Here is a 17,994-nt window from a genome sequence, read left to right as displayed (position 1 = left end):
GTTCACAGAAAAATTTCCAGACAACTGCTAGTCCGGAGAACATTGACAACTAAGTCTGGCCCCATGGAAGCAAAATGTAAAGAAATGATGAGTGGCTCAAAACCTTTGCACAGTATTATGCATAAATTCATGTTTTAAGAATGTGTTTTCAGAAAAAACATCCTTTAATATATTTTCAATCAGTTTCTTTATAAAATGAATCAATGTTGTGTGTCACTTTGTTTAACATGAAAACACTTGCTCATTGTGATTATGCGACAGTTATTACCCAAAAGTTTCCCAAAGAGCTACAAAACTCTTTTGGTTGTAGTTGTGGTTCTTCTATGTTTAGTTATCAACTTCAACATCTTTGTGTTGGTTAACTTTTGCAGCCCTTATTTTATTTTTCTGGTGCTTCTGCCAGCAGTGCTAAGGACTACATGGCAGATAAGCAAAGTTAGCTGGTGATCATTAAACGTGTCCAGCAGGAAAAATCTTTAGCAGTGAAGTTTCATTATTGACTGAATCACCATTGTCACTGAACGGATCACTAGTTTGGCATTTAGCACTTGTTAAGCACTAGTTAGCAGTTCCACTCGCTCGTGAGGTGGGGACAACAGAGCTGTCACATCAGCTGTGATTCAGTCTTAATGTGTTCGCTCTATTTCAAAAAGGCTGCTGGGCTATTAACCTCAGATAACCATTTATTTTTTTGTTTAATGGGAACAACTATGTTTCACATAGCACAACATTAAAAGCCTAATTTGCAATTAGTGTAATGCTGATATGAGCTGTTTTTTTTCCAGCTTGAGCTAGAAACACACTGAACATAAAACTAAACTAATGGTACTTAATCAACACTGGTAAGAACTTATAGAGCTGCGTAGGAACAGTGACATGGTCACCTACCGTAGAAATGTGGTGTGTTTCATCAGCAATAAGCACTTAAAGTTTTGGTAAAAAGAAGGTTCACCTTTCTTCAGTTCTATCGTTTTATGTTTTAGGTAATGAAAATAATCTGGTTCTTAGCAGGTCTTAAATGAGGTAAAGAGAACCTAGGGTGAACAACAACACATGGCATATTACATAGTGTCATTATACACAAGGTAGCCCTTACTTCAAGTACATTGAAGTCAGTGAAGTAATGCTTTCCTGTATCAGTCTCTCCTATTGCTGTGGACGAATTTTGGCTTTTCTTTAAAATTGCTTTTTTAGCTGATCGAAATTTGCCAGCATTTTGGAGCATCTTAGCACAGGCAGAGAAGAGGCTTTGTCACGGCCATTCTTCCAAGCAAGCCAGACTTGTTCAGTTTCTTCTATTTGTACTGTCATGAACTTTAACATTTTACATTCTAACTGAGCCTTTCAGAGTCTGATATGCAGCTCCTTGGATTTTTGCAGTTTCTCTGAGCATTGTACAGTTTAACCTTGGGATCAGTTTTCTGGGATGTCCACTCCTGGAAAGATTGGCAACCTTTTGAATGTTTTCCACTTGTGACTAATCTTTCCTGCTCTGGAATGATGGACTTTAAATTGTTTGAAAATGGCCTCATAGCCCCTCCAAGACAGATAAGCAGCAGCAAATGCTTCTTTAAGGTTGCCGGTGTCTTTCTGTCTTGTCATCGTGTTCTCACACACCTGAATTAGAAAGACCAGCAAACTGCCAAAACGTTTTTACTTGCTGATTAATCAAGTTGATTTTATTAGGAGCACCTGGCTGTTACTTTCCCTTTTTATCCCTATGAAAACAGTGAGAAGCAATGTGTGAAAATCTACATACACCCTGTTTTTTGGCAATGTTTATGAAACAGTGTAACATGTCAAGTGTTATGTTTTATCTCTGGTCGTTGTTGTCAACCTAAGTGAAAGACTTCTTAAGCATCTGATTAATTTGTATGTCGTTATGCAAAAAACTTTAAAACTTAAAGAGGGTGTACTTTCTTTTTTCCATGACTGTAGCTTATTGAAAGTAAACAAACTACAGTACATAATAAGTGGCCGCTGGAGCAAAGTTTGAACAGAACCATCAGGAATGTGATTTGCAACTCTGAACATTTAACAGCTAAACACCAAAATTTTAGAAACTCCCCTCCCAAAAGAGTAAATGGAATCAGTGATAGTTTTGCATTAATCAGGCAGACATAACAATTCAAATGAGTGCCAGTGCTGCTTCAACATAATAAATGTTTCTTCAGGTGTAAAATTGTTTCCAAATGATTTGAGTAAAAACTAATTTGCAACATTTTCTTAGATTATTCACAGTGTGCTTTTTTTAGTTTAACAGAGAGAGGCGGAAAAAAAAAGAAATCACACTCCGAGTTTGCTGTTTATTTTCATACTACTCTGTGCTCTAGCCACTGAAGTGTTGTCAAAGTCATATAGCTGTCTCAGCGACCAGTAGATCCACCTGCAGAGAATGTGAGATTGTCTGCTGTCTCCCTGCAGAAATACAGAATGCATTTGTCAGTGCTTGTGCCAGCAGAACGCTTGTATCTCGAATCGCCCCCATCAGAATCATCTAGTGCAGATAGTCACTCTGGTGCTTTCTGCGCTGCTGAAATAACACACTCCGACTCCATTCAGCTGTGATTGGAAATAACAATCATAATTACCACAGCGTAATCATATCCCTTAGCAATGACTGTCACCAGAGAAATACCATTACTCTAATGTCATAACAAATCAGCTGGTTTCAAGAACAGGAGCCAGAAAAAGAAGAGGGTGGGAAGGGTTGGACTCTATAATTGGAAAGGTTGACTATCGTGTATCATGTAATTTTATTCTGGAAAAAAAATGCTGTGTCACAATTTCTTTGCTTGGATCTGAATATATTTAGTTTGATCCTTTGGTTTTTGTCTCTAAGGGTTCCCCATAATTGAATCATCCATTCACTCTTTTACCCACAAACCATTCACTACTTCTTTGTTAGACTGAAAAAAATTTACAGGGATAAAATTGGGGAAAAGTGTGTTGGTGGATGCTGCCACTCACTCTCTCTCCCTTTGTGGTAGGATTCTTCATCTCCCTTGTGGCGGCCCATTTGTCCTGGAGTAATTCATTACCTGTTCAGTCAGTAGTGACAACACTTCAATTCCATCTGGCTCTACAGTCTCCTGGGGCCCCACTAGCCCCAGAATAATAAGGACAGCCACCAGGAAACATATTTGCTCACCTATTACCTCAATAACTATGTAATGATTGATTCCTTGTTGGATTATCCATGTGTCATAGCACAGCCAAGAGCCCCTCAAATGAGAGAATCACTACTCACTCCACCTGTCTTCATTCCAAATCACAGATGATAAACCAAGCATACGCAAAGGAATATGTGGCAGCCAGTGTGAGTTTTTCACAAAGCAAAGTATCATATGTCAGTCAAGATGTCCCAGCTGTGTTTTGGAGTCTTGAACGCAATGCAGAATTGATTCTGTGGCAAAATTCTGGACTATGAAAAATGTGTTTCTGTCGATGAAAAAAAATAAAATAAATTTCACTGCCAATGAGAAAACTGGTCAGTGTTTTCAAGGGGGTTAAAAAAAACGACCAACAATCCACAAACATACAACGCACAAAAAATTGCTGCTTTGAATCTGCTTCCCTCAACATAAAAAACTGTTTTCCCTCCTCCAAACGTGGTCAGTTCAATTCTGCTGGAGCCGCATGTGATTTCTACACCAAATTGCATGGATTACTTCAAAAGAAGAAAATATCGAAGTCATAATGTTTCTATTATGTAAGAGCAATAATAGTAGCACAGCAGCACGATCCAAGGACACAGTGATATTTAATAGGGGTAGAGCACTGTCATAACCCAATTGACGGGGCCACCTCAGGAGCTGTGTTGCAACCACCCACTGCAGACTGCACCCTCCCAGGGTATCACTTCAGAGGCCAGCAGCTGTGCCTGACAGCTGGACACACGTTGTCGTCCTTTCCCTGCAGGAAGCTCAGGAAAGGCTTTCTGTACCCTAGAGCTACACTTTGAATTCACCCTTGATCACAGTAATATTCCCTTACCCGACCGGAAAACATAAAGTGTAAGGCATGACGCTTCCTATGGTGCCAATCACACAATATTTTGGGCGTGTAACTGGCTCTTTCATCTCAAGTGATTTGCAGTGGACTCAACAGTGGAATAAGCTCCTAATCACCATTATAAAAATAATTATCTTGCAATATGAAGGTGCGCAACCATCAGAAAGTCACTCAACCAGAAAATGAGATACATTTTTGGAGTTAATTGTTCTCCAGTTTATAAAGCTCTTTGTGCTGACATCACGGTTTATCTGTGGTTTACAAGTCATCATTAGTATTTGAATTTGCACTCCCTCCACCCTGTCTCTTTCACACACCAACAACACACACACACAGAAACTCACAGAGCACATTTCTCAGTCTTTTGCTCTTAGGATCATGCGTCTGGGATCTGTTCCAGCTCGGCTAAAATTGATTAATAGTGGCTTTAATTCCACAGAATGCTGACTGCAGACTCTGCAACTGTGTGTCTTGAAACATGCTCCTTCCAGTCTCATCATCTAGATGTGTGTTTTGGAGAACTTAATGAATAAGTCATTAGGAGGTGACTATGATTGATGTTTTAGAAACAAACAAGCTACCATCGGCTGCTGCAGGAATCAGTGTGGAGGCTCGACTGCAAATTGCAGGTAAACCAACTGCGGAGGGCGCATCCATTTCACCATATGTTCACTGACTTCCTGATGACAAAGTGTTCATATGCGGTTTGTTATTTAAACATGGTTGTCTTTCGTGCAACTTTGGGATTATGCATTGGATGTGGCAGTTCAGTAAATTCTCCCTTCACAGAACGTTAATCTTTATCTGTGATTTTTTTAAAAATCAGTTTCTAATACTTAGACTTGGCAGAAGCTAATTAGAATAAAAAAAACCCCAAAATTAAACATCAATCTCTGTAACAAAAATGCTTTATAAAATATACTAATTCAGCAGAAAGAGGAAGAATTGTATAACTGGTTAGCCACAGGAAGAAGGACCCCCTGTGATGTTCAGTGGAGCATTAGTTTTAGAGCTCTAACAGCCGACTTTCACAGAAGCACCTCCAAGTATTTCAGTACTTTCACTGGTCAGGCATAACTGCTATCACCAATTAATATGAAAGGCAGCAGGTTGTCCTGCTCACTCAGCTGGCTACAGAGCATACAGCAGGGTTCCCCTCTGTGGAGTAATTGTGTAGGAATCTCCACTGATCAGCCAACAGAAGCTCAAACTGATGTCTCAACAGTCGAGACAACAGAAGCATGAACTGTAATAAGGTGAAACAATAATGAGATGTCTCCATCAGAGTTTTACTCTGATACTTTTTCTCAGTTACCAGTTTGAGCTTCTGCTGTGTTTTGACAGCCTATGAAATTCATGTAATGGGAGGCTTAAATCATCAGCTGAAACATTTACTAATGAAATTCTTTCAGTAGTTTGCAGCTCTTCGGGTCAGGCTGGTAAGGGGAACATGCATACTTTATCGTCTCAGCCTCAGTTTAAGATCTAGGTTCGGATCAGGTTTTGCCTGTAGCTCCTGAACGTTATACTATCAAACAAAGCAAAAATGCAGAAGAGGAAAGCTGAACAGTGGGAGGACACAAATCTTTTGACAGCATATTTGTGCACGTATGAAAACAAATTTTATATTCGGCATCACTCTGCATGATTTGCTATTGCATTTGTCTATTCAAAAGACACTTTGGTGATTTGAAATACCCACTAGACTGTAGGGGATGTAAAAACCTTCTAGAACCATGTCTTATAGTAACGCCAACTCAACATTTTGCCCTCCCCAGGCTATAATACAGCAGCGAAAAGGTAATAAGCTGCTCTAAAGACAAGAATTCATGCAGAGACAAGCTGTTGAAATGGCTCTAAGTTGCATTACCACCCGACCCTTCAGCAAAACAATTTCAAATGAATAACTGCTGTGTAAAACATAACCTCATATAATTTGGCCCAGCCTTTTTAAAGTGCCATAGAAATAGAATGCAGAAATCTTGTAGAGTGCACTGCAGCCATTACAGATGATTATGTTTAACCCGGGTGATGTAGGCGAAGCCTAATGATATTAAAAGTTGCAAGTTGAAATACCCAAACAAATTTGTGCAACACAAACCACTACTGTGTCCTTTACAATGACTCTCTTGAGGCCTGAATACTAATCTCAGCACAGACTGTGGCTGCACTGGGCAGCTTCCAGATGTAACTGTGTGTGAAACTGGCCGAGTGTGAAATAAGAATTGCAGGAAATGTGCTTGCATGTTCTGAATGAATAAATCTTTTTTTTAACAAAATAAAAATAACATTTATGATTGCCTGATTTTCGCTGTTCACATGTACGTGTCATATATTATTACTCTATGACACTGAAGTTTTGACAGCTAACGAACCAGAACCATGGATATTATAATTCAGTTGAATTTTGTCTTGAAAATTTTGCTGTAAAGCAGTTCCTGTTACAACAACTGCACCCCTGTTTGAAACAATTTGGTATTACCCACAGTTTGTGCAGAAAAATGAATGAATAAGATTTCCAGCTGGCTTTTAGACAAATACGAATAGTAATAAATGTCCCAGTGGCCAGATTTGTCAACATCCTAGTGGCCCTAGGCTGGCACATGCAGCACTTTCTAATTGGCCTCAGCCGGGCCCAATTAAGCCATTTTATCAAGGCTAGTCTACCACATGCTACATGCTCTACCATGAACATGAACAATAAAATGCGTTTCTGATTTCATTGCTGATTTAAAATACCTGTGCTTTCTCTGACATTTATTATCCAAACATCCAAAAGTTATAAATTATTATAAAAATTCTGATGCTGTGGTAGTTCCAGTGTTGTCAAAAAACATGCATACACCCCTATTTCTTAAACTGATACAGAGATGGGATTTTCTGACAATGTACTGCAGTGAACTACACAATATTGGCAAGCAGGCAGCAGTCTCTATGGGTGGAACAGGTGCTGAGACAGAAAGATGGGTACCAGGAGTGCTGGAAAAGAAAAATGCTTCAGTGCCTGTTTGGGAGAACGTTAAGTTATAAAGGACAAAAGGTGAGACAAAAAACTGCCAATTACTTTTTCTTGACATAACTTCTTTTAGCTATGCCATCACATCATCTCCATTCAGCCCACTGATGTGCTTGCTGCAGTTACAAGTGTCATCTGACTGTCGAGCAACAGTCACAAGTCACTTTGTTTTACACCTGTCCAATGGATTGTTAACACATATATAATATGTTAATAATAATATGACAGTAATGTATTTTCGCATGCTAGACATGGTTAAGATGATTGGTTAATTGGGAAGAACTTTGAACATTGCCACACAAGATGCTTTATAGAATTATACACTGCGATTTTCCTGCACAACCATCTTTCGGGTTTACAGAGATGAAGAGGAAATGTCTGGATGTGCAGCTGACAAATCTGCAGCAACTGCATGATGGCATCATATCAATATGGGCCTAAATCTCTGAGGAATGTTTTCAACACCTTGCTGAATTAATGGAAAAAGAAATAAAAACGTTCCGAAGGCAAAAGGGGATCCAGTATGAGCACGGTGTACCTGATAATGTGCCCAGTCAGTGTATATACAATAAAATATTTACATACATACTCAATGATCGTATAGATCAGATCCATTGGTTAATGTAGCACTATCCACATGTTGTAATGCAGCTTGTGTGGCATAGAAAGAAAAGCACAATAAACCACTACACTTTTAGCTAGAGCTGGGCGATATGAGATTTTTTCATATCACGATATGTTTTTTTCATTTCAGGCGATAACGATATCTATCACGATATAAGCCAAATAACTATATTTGTAAGATTTAAATGTGCCGTTGCTCACAAGTAAAATGTGAAATAATCAGCAGCTTGTTTTTATTTAAATATTTATTTCCCATAATAAGTTCAACAGGGTAGATGTACTTAAGGAACATGAGACTTTTTCAGATAAATAAAGGCAAATATTGCAAACTACACAAAAGGCAGCCGCTAAAGCGTTTAAGTTTCAAAATAGAACAAACGAAACAGACTAAATTGTCAATTCCACTTAGAAACAAAATATTAATTCTAAAAATAAATCTTAGTTTGTTTTACAGAAGAACAGACAAAACTGACTAACCTTTGTCAATATCAAATAAACTGAGAACTAAAAGGAAATTCTCAATCTCTCCTTGTTGTATAGCTTAGCTTTTCAAACAGTTTTAACAGTTACTTTAGTCTGACAAAAGCCGAATGACGAATTAGCGCTTCCAGTCAGAGACTGAGGCTACGTCCACACGTACACGGGTATTTTTGAAAACGGAGATTTTCCGTTTTCGTTTTAAAAAATAATCCCGTCCACACATAAAGGCAGAAATGAAGGAAAACGCTGCTATGAACATGCCAAAGCAGCAGGTGGCGCTAGATTCCTAACCGTGCAGAAATGTTGGCCAATCAGAAGTCTAGAAGCCTCGGTGGGAAAAAGTAAACAAAGCTGGGGCATAGAAGCAGAACCGAGTCGTATGTGTGGAGGGACAGTAACTGTGTGTATATGTAAGCATTTAAACACTGCAGAGAGTAGAATTAACAGTAACAGTATTGTAGAAATTCATTTCACCGAAACAATATCGTGGCGCACAGTGTGACGCATGCACCAGTTTATTGTATTTCCAGACTTGCTTTCGGCACAATTTACAGTGCACGCTACTCTGTTTTTGTCAGACTTGAAATAGCCGAAATACCTTCACACTACGGAACTTCTATGGCTCTTCCGTTCGACAATCTCTCCGGCATTGGAACCATCATCTGTTTTCTCTTCGGTCGCGCTCGGTTGATTTTTCTAGTCGGCACACTCATTTCCTCCATTACGCGCTGGCTCCATTACCCGCTGGCTGTTTCCCAAACAAACACACGTGCGGCTTGGCACTTGTGCTGTACTTAACAAGTCACGCGACGTGACGCTGCGGCTGTGATTGGTTCGGCTCTGCGCTGCTTAATTTGGATTGGCTGACCTTTTTTTTTTTTTTTAAGAGGACAAGAGCGGCGAGGTCTATCGCGATAGCTTAATTTCTCTATCGAGTAAAAGTTATATCGCGATACATATCGTTATCGTTCTATCGCCCAGCTCTACTTTTAGCTAAACTTTTTCTGTGTTTTGCTAATGAAACACGAGATATACACACACAGAGATTTATTTCCCACTTGCAGTGTGAAGACAAACTATCATATTGTAGGCTGTACCAGTGGGAGGGCATGTAGTAGTGTAAATGACCCAGATTATTTGTTTATTTGATATTTTTCAAATAGTTAAATCCCTGAACGAATTATACCTTATAATATAGATTAAACTCTTATTTTGAAATTCGGAACGGGCAACTTCCGGGAAGGAAGATCGTACCGCAACTGCTTGCCACAGAAAGGATTAATGAGAAGGTTATCGTTTTCCATCCATCTTAAAATTAGCATCTAGCTGGAAGGCAAACAGGTATGTTTGTGTGTTGTATTTGTTGTTTACATTTCGGACAATTTGTAAATGTATTACTTGATTGTTAATAAGTTTATGAGCGATCTAGCAGGCTGATGCTAGCACCTCCTGTGCCTTTTCTGTGAATTGATTAGCATAACAGAAACGTGGTTATATCAAGTGAATGTTTATTTGTTTTATGTTATGATTACAGCTCTTACGATGTGTCTATGGCAATTTGTGAATAAATGGGTTGGAATACCCCACCATGGTCCATCCGTAATGATCATTGAGTGCATCGTCTGAATAAAGTCCGGCTGGAATGCTACAAGTAGTGATTAACCTTCTGTACATACAGTAAAGAAAGAGAGGCTGTAAACAGACTGATATCAGCTGGGCATCTGTTAAAAGTAAGGCAGTTTTAAAAACAGTATTGGATCAATTTCATGAGGGTATGACAGTATGAAAAAATAGATACCATCGAAATTGACTTACACTGACTATAAAAGCTTAAATTGACTTACACTAACAATAAAAGCTAACAGAAGCTACAGTTAAAGAAAAACTCTGTCATATTGCATCCTGGTAGCATAGGAGCTAAATAGGAAAAAAAGATAAGATTAATCCTCTAAGTTAGTGCTCTTAGAAATCAGTGAAGTTGGTATTCTTATAGAAGCCCCTCTTCTGAAGCCCCTCAGCCTATTAGCATTGCAAGGCTTTCTCCGCTGATCAGGAAAGCATCAATCATTATGGAAGCTTCCATATTACTACACACACTCTCTAATTACTGTACTTGTCTGAGGAGCAGCTCTGCAGACCAGTGGACAGCCAGGGTGACTTTCAGGCCTCTGCAGAGAAATGAGAGGAGACCCCCAGCTGCTGAGCTTTAAGCCGCATCAACATCAAAACGTCACTGTATTGATAAATGAAAACAATTTTCTGTGTCTCTGTCTTTATGTGTTTATAAAAGCCTCAAATCAATTTTTGTGAAGCACAGCCACTAAAGCTAAGTAGCTGTTAGCAATATTTCTGTTGTACATGCCCAACATAATAATAAAAAAAAAAGTCAGTGAGTTGCGTCGCAGACATCTGGCACAGCTTAAGGCCTTTCATCGTCACAAGTAAGAACTCATATTCTGAATAGAAATGAGAAATTTTCTAATTTGGAGAGAGATACAAAAGAATCTTATGTCAAGTCACAACAATCAGAAAACGATAAGCACTAAACAGCAGTAACAATGAAACACAAAAACTGTACTGTCACATCAACACATTGCTATTATTATTATTTGATTTTTGTTTACAATTGCGCTTGTAAACAAAAATGAAATGTGAGGCATATCTAAAAAAAATTTTTAATCCTCTTTATGGAGATCAAAGAAGCTTGCTGTAAAGTGAAGGCACTATACTTGGGGTAATTTCAATGTTTCTCACTGTTTGACAGTCCATAACTCAGATAGTTGACTTGACTCAGGTCCTCAGATAATCTAGTGGCTCCCGATCTTTGCTTTCTACCTGTTACCATGTTATTTATTTTTAAGTTTCTTTCGTCTTTGCTTAACAAGCTACCTTTACTCTTCTCCCCCTGCCAGAAAAACCTTCTTTACGGGGCTCAAAGGGAATTATTCACAGTCTCCTCGGGGCTCTGACAAGGTCGTGGGCTTTCTGTCTCCCCTCTCCCTTGGCTCTGTTCTGAACCATAATTGATTAGGTTAAGCAGCAAGAGAGGGAAGGTCACGCCTGCAGCGGGTGATCTGGAGCACGCAACAGCACGCGTGGTCACAGACACATGCTCTCCATCACTCGGAGACAACTAAGACATGGTGAATACGAAGCACACCTTTGAAAATGATTTGTTAACAACAATATCTGTTTAGCTTTAAGATACAGCCCAAACTTTATAAGCTCCAAACCACTGCGAGATTTTCACTTTTAAAAGCGCATATATACATATTCAATATGGCATTAGTATGAATATGGCAAGCAGAATATCCAGTGCACAGGGAAAATCTCAAAGTACTTTCTAACAAGAACTTGTTCCTGGAATGAGCTGGGATGAAAAAGATCCTCTGCTCAATTTGTGCAGCCTGGGTGCCTCTGATTCAGTTTGGCTTCATTAGTTAGAACTGTTCTTGAAGGACATGAAACTTTCCAAACTGACATAGGCAGACATGATGGAGGGTAGTAAAATCTCTTTCTTGCTTTGAAATCAGTCAGGCAGCACAGCAAATCCAAAACCAGCAGCTGCTGGCCCAGGTTGATACCATTCATAGTAAAATATCAAAAACTGACAATGCTCACAGCATGAGTAAGCAGAGAATAGGATAATTCAGTTTTCACATTCAAAACATATTATTCCTTCTTGGAAAGATGAGTTTCGTGTGTGTATTTTGGCCTCTGATGAGTTCTTGGAAATGTTAGATATTTATGTAGATATTAGGATGCGGTTCAAAAATGAAAACGAAAGCAAAACAAGAAAGCCTCGTGTATTATTGATGGTCATAATGTTCAGGTTTCATCGCCATCCCCATATGGTTAGAAGTCTGAACTCTCTGGTTTCTTTGCATTACTAAAAGTCAAAGCACATGTTGTGTTACATTGGACATAAATGATCTGTCTTTATGCACATTTGTTTTGACCCATTATTTCTTCTGGCACATCTGCCACATCAGCAAATTGCAAATTGTAAGTAAACAGGAGATGGATATAACCAAACACAAACAGCACATTTTTCTCACTTAGTCCCAGCTGCATGTACCCATGAAAAATATTTCTGAGTTAGCGTTTTGAAAAATCTGGCTTTTGGATTTGTGCCTTCACCCCACAATGACAAGGGTCAGGGAAATTTCCCTTTGTTGTGCTCACAGGATTGAAAAAAACAACAACCCCAAAACATTCAAATTCAGTCTAGGAAAGTAAAATCCAACCATAAACTAGGCTGACTGGGCTATTTGGGTAATTTGATAAAAGCAGCACTTAAAATGTTTTCCGAAGAACAGGATTATTAGATCAGCCGGTAAAAAGAATAATACTGAAGTGATGTGATATTCCATTCAACTGTGAGCATTTAACACCCATTCATCTAAATGCAGTTGCTGTTTTTAATTTTCTCTGACTGAGTAGGGATCGGTTTGACTTAGTCAAGATATATGAAATACAGTGCGAACAGCAGCATGTGAATGAGCAGCAGGACTCTGTTATCCCTATGCAGAGAGCGGCTCGCGAGGCAGGTCAGAGTGATGATGAGTCCATCCCTTGCGAATAAATTGGGGTTGACTTTGTGAGGGCCTTGAAGGAAGGGAAAGGGAATAGAATGAGAATGTGCTGTTGCTATGCTGCAGGATAATATTCATGGAAGATGAGAGGCAATGGTAATGTTAGGTGAGGTAGGCTGCACAACTTCGTGAAGCCCTTGTATGGGTGAAGGAAGGATGACCCCAGCCAATGGCATTGCTGTGAAGGAAGATCTTACTCAAACTGAAAGATCAAATTGAGATGACACTCTTGTTTCTGTCAGTGACTGGAGAGAAAAAAATAATACCATACTGTAATGTAGTTTCTGGCTTCATATCATTATGTTGTCTTTTCTAGATTCAAAACAAGATCTTGACAAAGAAAAGAAGTCCAAAAAACCCCACCACGTAGCCCAGTGTTATAAGATTCCTGGAGAAATCTCCCTCTTTTTTTCCTTGGCAGTACATCACTAAAGGCCATCTTTTTTTTTTCTCTCAAAAGGGCAAAGCCTCTATTGAATATTCATAAACGGCTCATTTTGTAGACCTCTGTTTTTGAATGCATTAATGACACACAAAATGTTTTTTTAAAAAGAACGCAGCAGTAAAAAGCAATAAGAGTGTATGACTTTCTGAAGGAGGTCATTAAAATTCAAGACAATAATGCATCCTTTTAGAAAAATAGCATTCTGAATGTAGCAACAGAGTTGAGCAATTAAATTATTTAGACCTCCCACAGCGAGAAACGGTGCTAATTAGCATTAGACTACTTCAGCATGATGAGATGAGCCAGTATCACACAGGTGCAATTGTCACTTTGTTTTGTTGAATAATGAAGGAGCTGACACTTGTTTCTAGGGCTTGTTAAGACCTGTGCACAGAAGTCAAACTTGCTCTGTGAAAGGCCACATGTGCAAATATCAGCATAATACGCAATACAACAGAAAGAAGCAAAAAAAAGAAATCAAAAAGCTTTGAGTATTTAGTTTATTTTTATATTCAAGAGATAATATCTCAGGCTGTTAGTGGTGTTTTAATATTGTAACGACTTAAAAAGGTCAATACTTCAATCAAAAAGGAAGTCAAAAATAACCCAGCCGCTCAGTGTCGCTCCACTTTTCCAAGGCCAGTGGTCTGCTGTGCCGTATGATTGTTCCATGTCTGTAGACATGTTGTCTGATGTCTTTTCTGAAGTACAACCATGGACAGGCCATGCAAGTCCCTTTCTTCAGATCTCAGTGCAAACAGAAAACATACTTCAAATACATACATCTTTAATTTCAATGCACCGATGTTCAGTTTAATTTCACACCTGTAAACAGATATAGTAGTTTCTACTGCATATATCCACAGATGTAGGAGCATACTTGCACATAGTGAGTGCCTTGCAGTCATTGGTTCACACCAAATGGAAATTCTTTCCACATCATGCACTCACAGTGCAGGCAGACCAGATTTTCCCTTTTATGAATAAGTGGAAGAGGCTGAGACACATTTTGTACTCGTGGCAAAGTGGCCCACCTTCTTCATAGTGGATCATAGTTTAATTTGACTAAGTAAAAACATGACTAATTATGAGGCTCTCCAATTTCCTGCCGGTTCGAGAATGTGCTGGCCTTTCATTCAGGAGTGGCAAAATGACAAAAATGATACAAGCAACATAAGAGACACGCTGTTAGGCTGCTGAGTGTGAAGACTGTGTCAAAAGTTCATGGCAACAAAATGTTTGATTAAATGCTACAAATTTTACAACTTTGTTGACTTCTAGTCATGCTCGCTCCTCTATGCTGTGTTCATTTTGACTGAATAATCACTCATGCACAACCACCCACAATCAGTGTCAATTAGTGATGATAAAGCAGCATTACGTACGACCCCCCCCCCGAGCTACTATTTCAGACGGAATAACAACATAAAAAAAATAATTCCATCATCTATTAATGTCTGTCAAAGAGAAACGTGACCTCAAACATGTTAGCTGACAAACAGAGAATTCTGTTCATGAATTTGGAATCAAAAGGCTGTTTGATGTGCTGTGACAGGAGGTATTCGTCCGCACATATCTAGCTCTGCCATGTTTCAGAACCCTGCGTGTTGTGAGTAATCCTGTCATGGTTCGTCTCTGTGTGTGTGACAGTGAATCGGTGGAGGAAAAGGGGTTGGAGGGGGTTGCTGGGGGTCTGAGTGGAGCACACTGCTTGTTACCCAGACATGTGGATGAGTGGCTGGCTGAGGAAGAGAAGCTCCCTACAGGGGAGTGATGGCGGCGTGCACACAGACAGCATGATGAATGAGGGAGGAAAGCTGCAGGAGGCCATAAATCAATATCTCTTCTTCTATTCTCTCTTTTAAGGTGGATACTCCCATACACGTCTTCTTGTCCTGTCTTATTTTAAAGATGATGGAGGAACACCCTGAACTAACAGAGTTATATCCCTTAACCCAACCTCTGGGCAACTGTTAGCCATTCTGCCTTTCGCTGCCTAAATAGCTCTTTGTGCAGAATATCACAGCTTTTTCCTAAAAGCAGCCACAACAAATGAAGTCATCATCTGGTCTGGGGTGTTATAGGACTGAGTGCTCTATCAATAAATGCACTGGTCGCAATGAATGATTTATCAAATGCTTTGTAGATCATTTTAGAGCTGTTGTGTCTCCTGGGCCAAGACTTGAGATCATCCATCCCCATTCAGCATTCCTCTTTACAATAGCATATTGCTGAATAAATACACTGTCTGCAACACCTGGGACTGCCATTGTCGAGACAAAAAAAATACACATTTATGTGAAGGGAATCAGAATGAAATGACTGTCTCTGTATGCTAGTATAAAGATGTTTTGCTCCAAGAAAGGTATTTTTCTAGTAGATAAAGGATTGTCTCATCAAAACTGAAAAAACACATGCCACCTGTCTGGAGACTTTTTACTTTCTGCATCCAACATTGTCATGGACAGTTGTCAGAGCACCAACAGACATTGTGCATATATCTCAGTAAGGCCAACATCTTAGACCAAACCAATTATTTTAACAAACTGGGAATGAGAATAAGTTGGTTGTCAAGAGTGGCACAAACAGGTTTAAGGTGCAGTACGTGTGCAGGGATAAGAGCTCAGTCCGGGAGTGCATCCTTTTTGTCTGACCAGCAGTGTAACTCTGAGGCTCTGTGGCATAAGACTGTGTGAAAATTACATTCAAAACTCTCAAACAAATAGATGCAGATTTTGCATTTATTGAAAGCCTCACACTAATTGTGTTTTCAGGCATTCAGAGAGTCAGTGCAATTGATTAAGGAGCACTCAAACACTGGATAAAAGTTGAAATCCAAAAATACAAGTAAACTGATTCAAACTGAATTGAAGAAAAAAGCCCTTTAAGATATATGTCTAAATCCTGATCCCTAACAGACATTGGCCAGGCCAGCCTCATCCACCGAGGAGACATTTGCTTTGGCGCTTCCTCCATTATTGACTTGTCTGTATCAGGACTTCCCATGAGTATTGAGCAAACAGAAGGGGCTGGAGAGAGCTGTCTCCCGTCATCCCCTGGCTCTTTACTCTCCTTGACAGCATCTAAAGGCAAATATTTGACTTGAGATAAGTTTCACATTACCAGGAGATCTAAATTTGTTGGCAGAAATAGTATGACCACCATCTTCTTTGGGGAGCGGAAACTGAGCTGAAGCATCCAAGTGTCACTGGCAAAGTGACCATCACACTTTTATGTGCGATTATGAGATTTTACTGATCACTGTGGTGTATGTTCTCTACTGCTGTGAACACCGCATTAGACAAATTCTGATTAAAAAGATCATTAAAACCCATTTTAGCATGTGAATTACACATAATGTCTCACTCAGTCATTCAAGCAGAACTATTCTTACTAAACCTGCACAACTCTCAGTGGTTAGTCATCTTATTGAGCCTCAAAAGGGACAACGGAAAAAGTTTGAAATGCCACTGAAGCAGAATCACTGAAGCGAGAAGAAAACACACCCAAGGTTCAAAGTGTTAATGAAGCCCAAGGTTGTTTGGGGAAGAGAAGTTTAAGTTCTGACAAGGCTTAATAGCTTATTAATATGAATTTGACATGAAAAATAACTTCCCAAAAAGCCATCGTTGGCGGAATAAACAGGTCCCCAGAACATCAAAAACACGTTGACGGTAAATTGATGATATCAGTTCCAAATTTTAAATACAAAGAAAGCCACATTTAATCCTCCATCCATTCATGTTTGGGAAACAAAGCTTTCAAAATCTCCAAGAAAACACAATTCTCTAACAAATCTGGCTTTTTATTTAGCAGTCTTTGCTATTTGCAGCACAGACTGTTTTTATCTAACATAATAATACAGAGATTAAGCTCAGAAAAAAAAAGAAAAGCAGAGCAGCGGGGGGTACACTTGTGGTTCACAGCAATCACTATACGTATATGCGCTACTTCCATCTGCCGACCGACATCAAAGAGACCCACTGTAGGGGGCTTCTAGGCTCACGCAATGCAAATCATGCAGTGAAGAATGGTGGAAAGAAGGAGAGATGGGCAGCAGAGAGCACTGAGATAAAAATGCTCTGCATTACAGTGTGCTCATGTGTATTTTAGTCTTTAAGAATATGTATAATTTTGCATGTATTTTTCACAAATGAAGTCACCATATTCTAATGTCTTTCTCTTTGGGTTTTCGGGTGAGATGATTGAGCAAAAGTTGAATATTTGGATTGGCTCAAACAGCCCTGTAAATCTAAAACCACTGGGGACTCGCAGATTATTTTTCAGCATAATAACCTGCAGCTCTGAGGATAAGTCTTCACCTTCACAGGAAGAATACCTCTTCTTTCTTCTCTGAAGAAAACAATCGCTCAGAAGACTGCAAAATTCATCTGACTAATGCTACTTCCCAATTGTCAATCAATTTTATGCACAACAGAACCAAACACTGCTCTAATTGCGTTTGTAGAAGATCTGTTTGGTATTACATTGGCAAACAGTGCTGAACCACCCACTTCCACTTCACTGAACAAGAAAATAGGGCCTCTGTTATGTTGGCAGGGGAGGATAAATCTGCCATTCCTTGGGAACCATCACACCTCTATTGGACTGAAAATGTTACCACACATGCAAATATCAAAGGAGCATTTTATGACTAATAACTACTTTCAAAGAGCTGTTAGCTGAACAAACAACTGCCACTATTTGGACCGTATGTTCACGGACATGCAAAGTCATTTTTTCTCTGCTACGGTAGAGGAAGGTGAGCCTATTGTGTGGATGCACCAGCAAAATAGAGTCATCAAAGCAAGATTAAAATT

General features: G+C 39.3%; 1 long non-coding RNA gene across 1 annotated transcript; it reads left to right on the top strand.

Annotated features, from left to right (window-relative positions):
• Nucleotides 1–9,257: 9,257 nt before the first annotated feature.
• On the top strand, nt 9,258–9,728 carry LOC113036881 (uncharacterized). Its single transcript, XR_003274514.1, has 2 exons — nt 9,258–9,475; nt 9,669–9,728. It is a non-coding gene; the product is annotated as an uncharacterized LOC113036881 (long non-coding RNA).
• The last annotated feature ends 8,266 nt before the right edge of the window (nt 9,729–17,994 follow it).

The sequence above is a fragment of the Astatotilapia calliptera genome, chromosome 14, assembly GCF_900246225.1.
Source record: "Astatotilapia calliptera chromosome 14, fAstCal1.2, whole genome shotgun sequence".
Lineage (NCBI taxonomy): Eukaryota > Metazoa > Chordata > Actinopteri > Cichliformes > Cichlidae > Astatotilapia > Astatotilapia calliptera.
The sequence above is the reverse complement of the archived record's forward strand: the minus strand, read 5'-3'. Positions and strand labels throughout refer to the sequence as shown.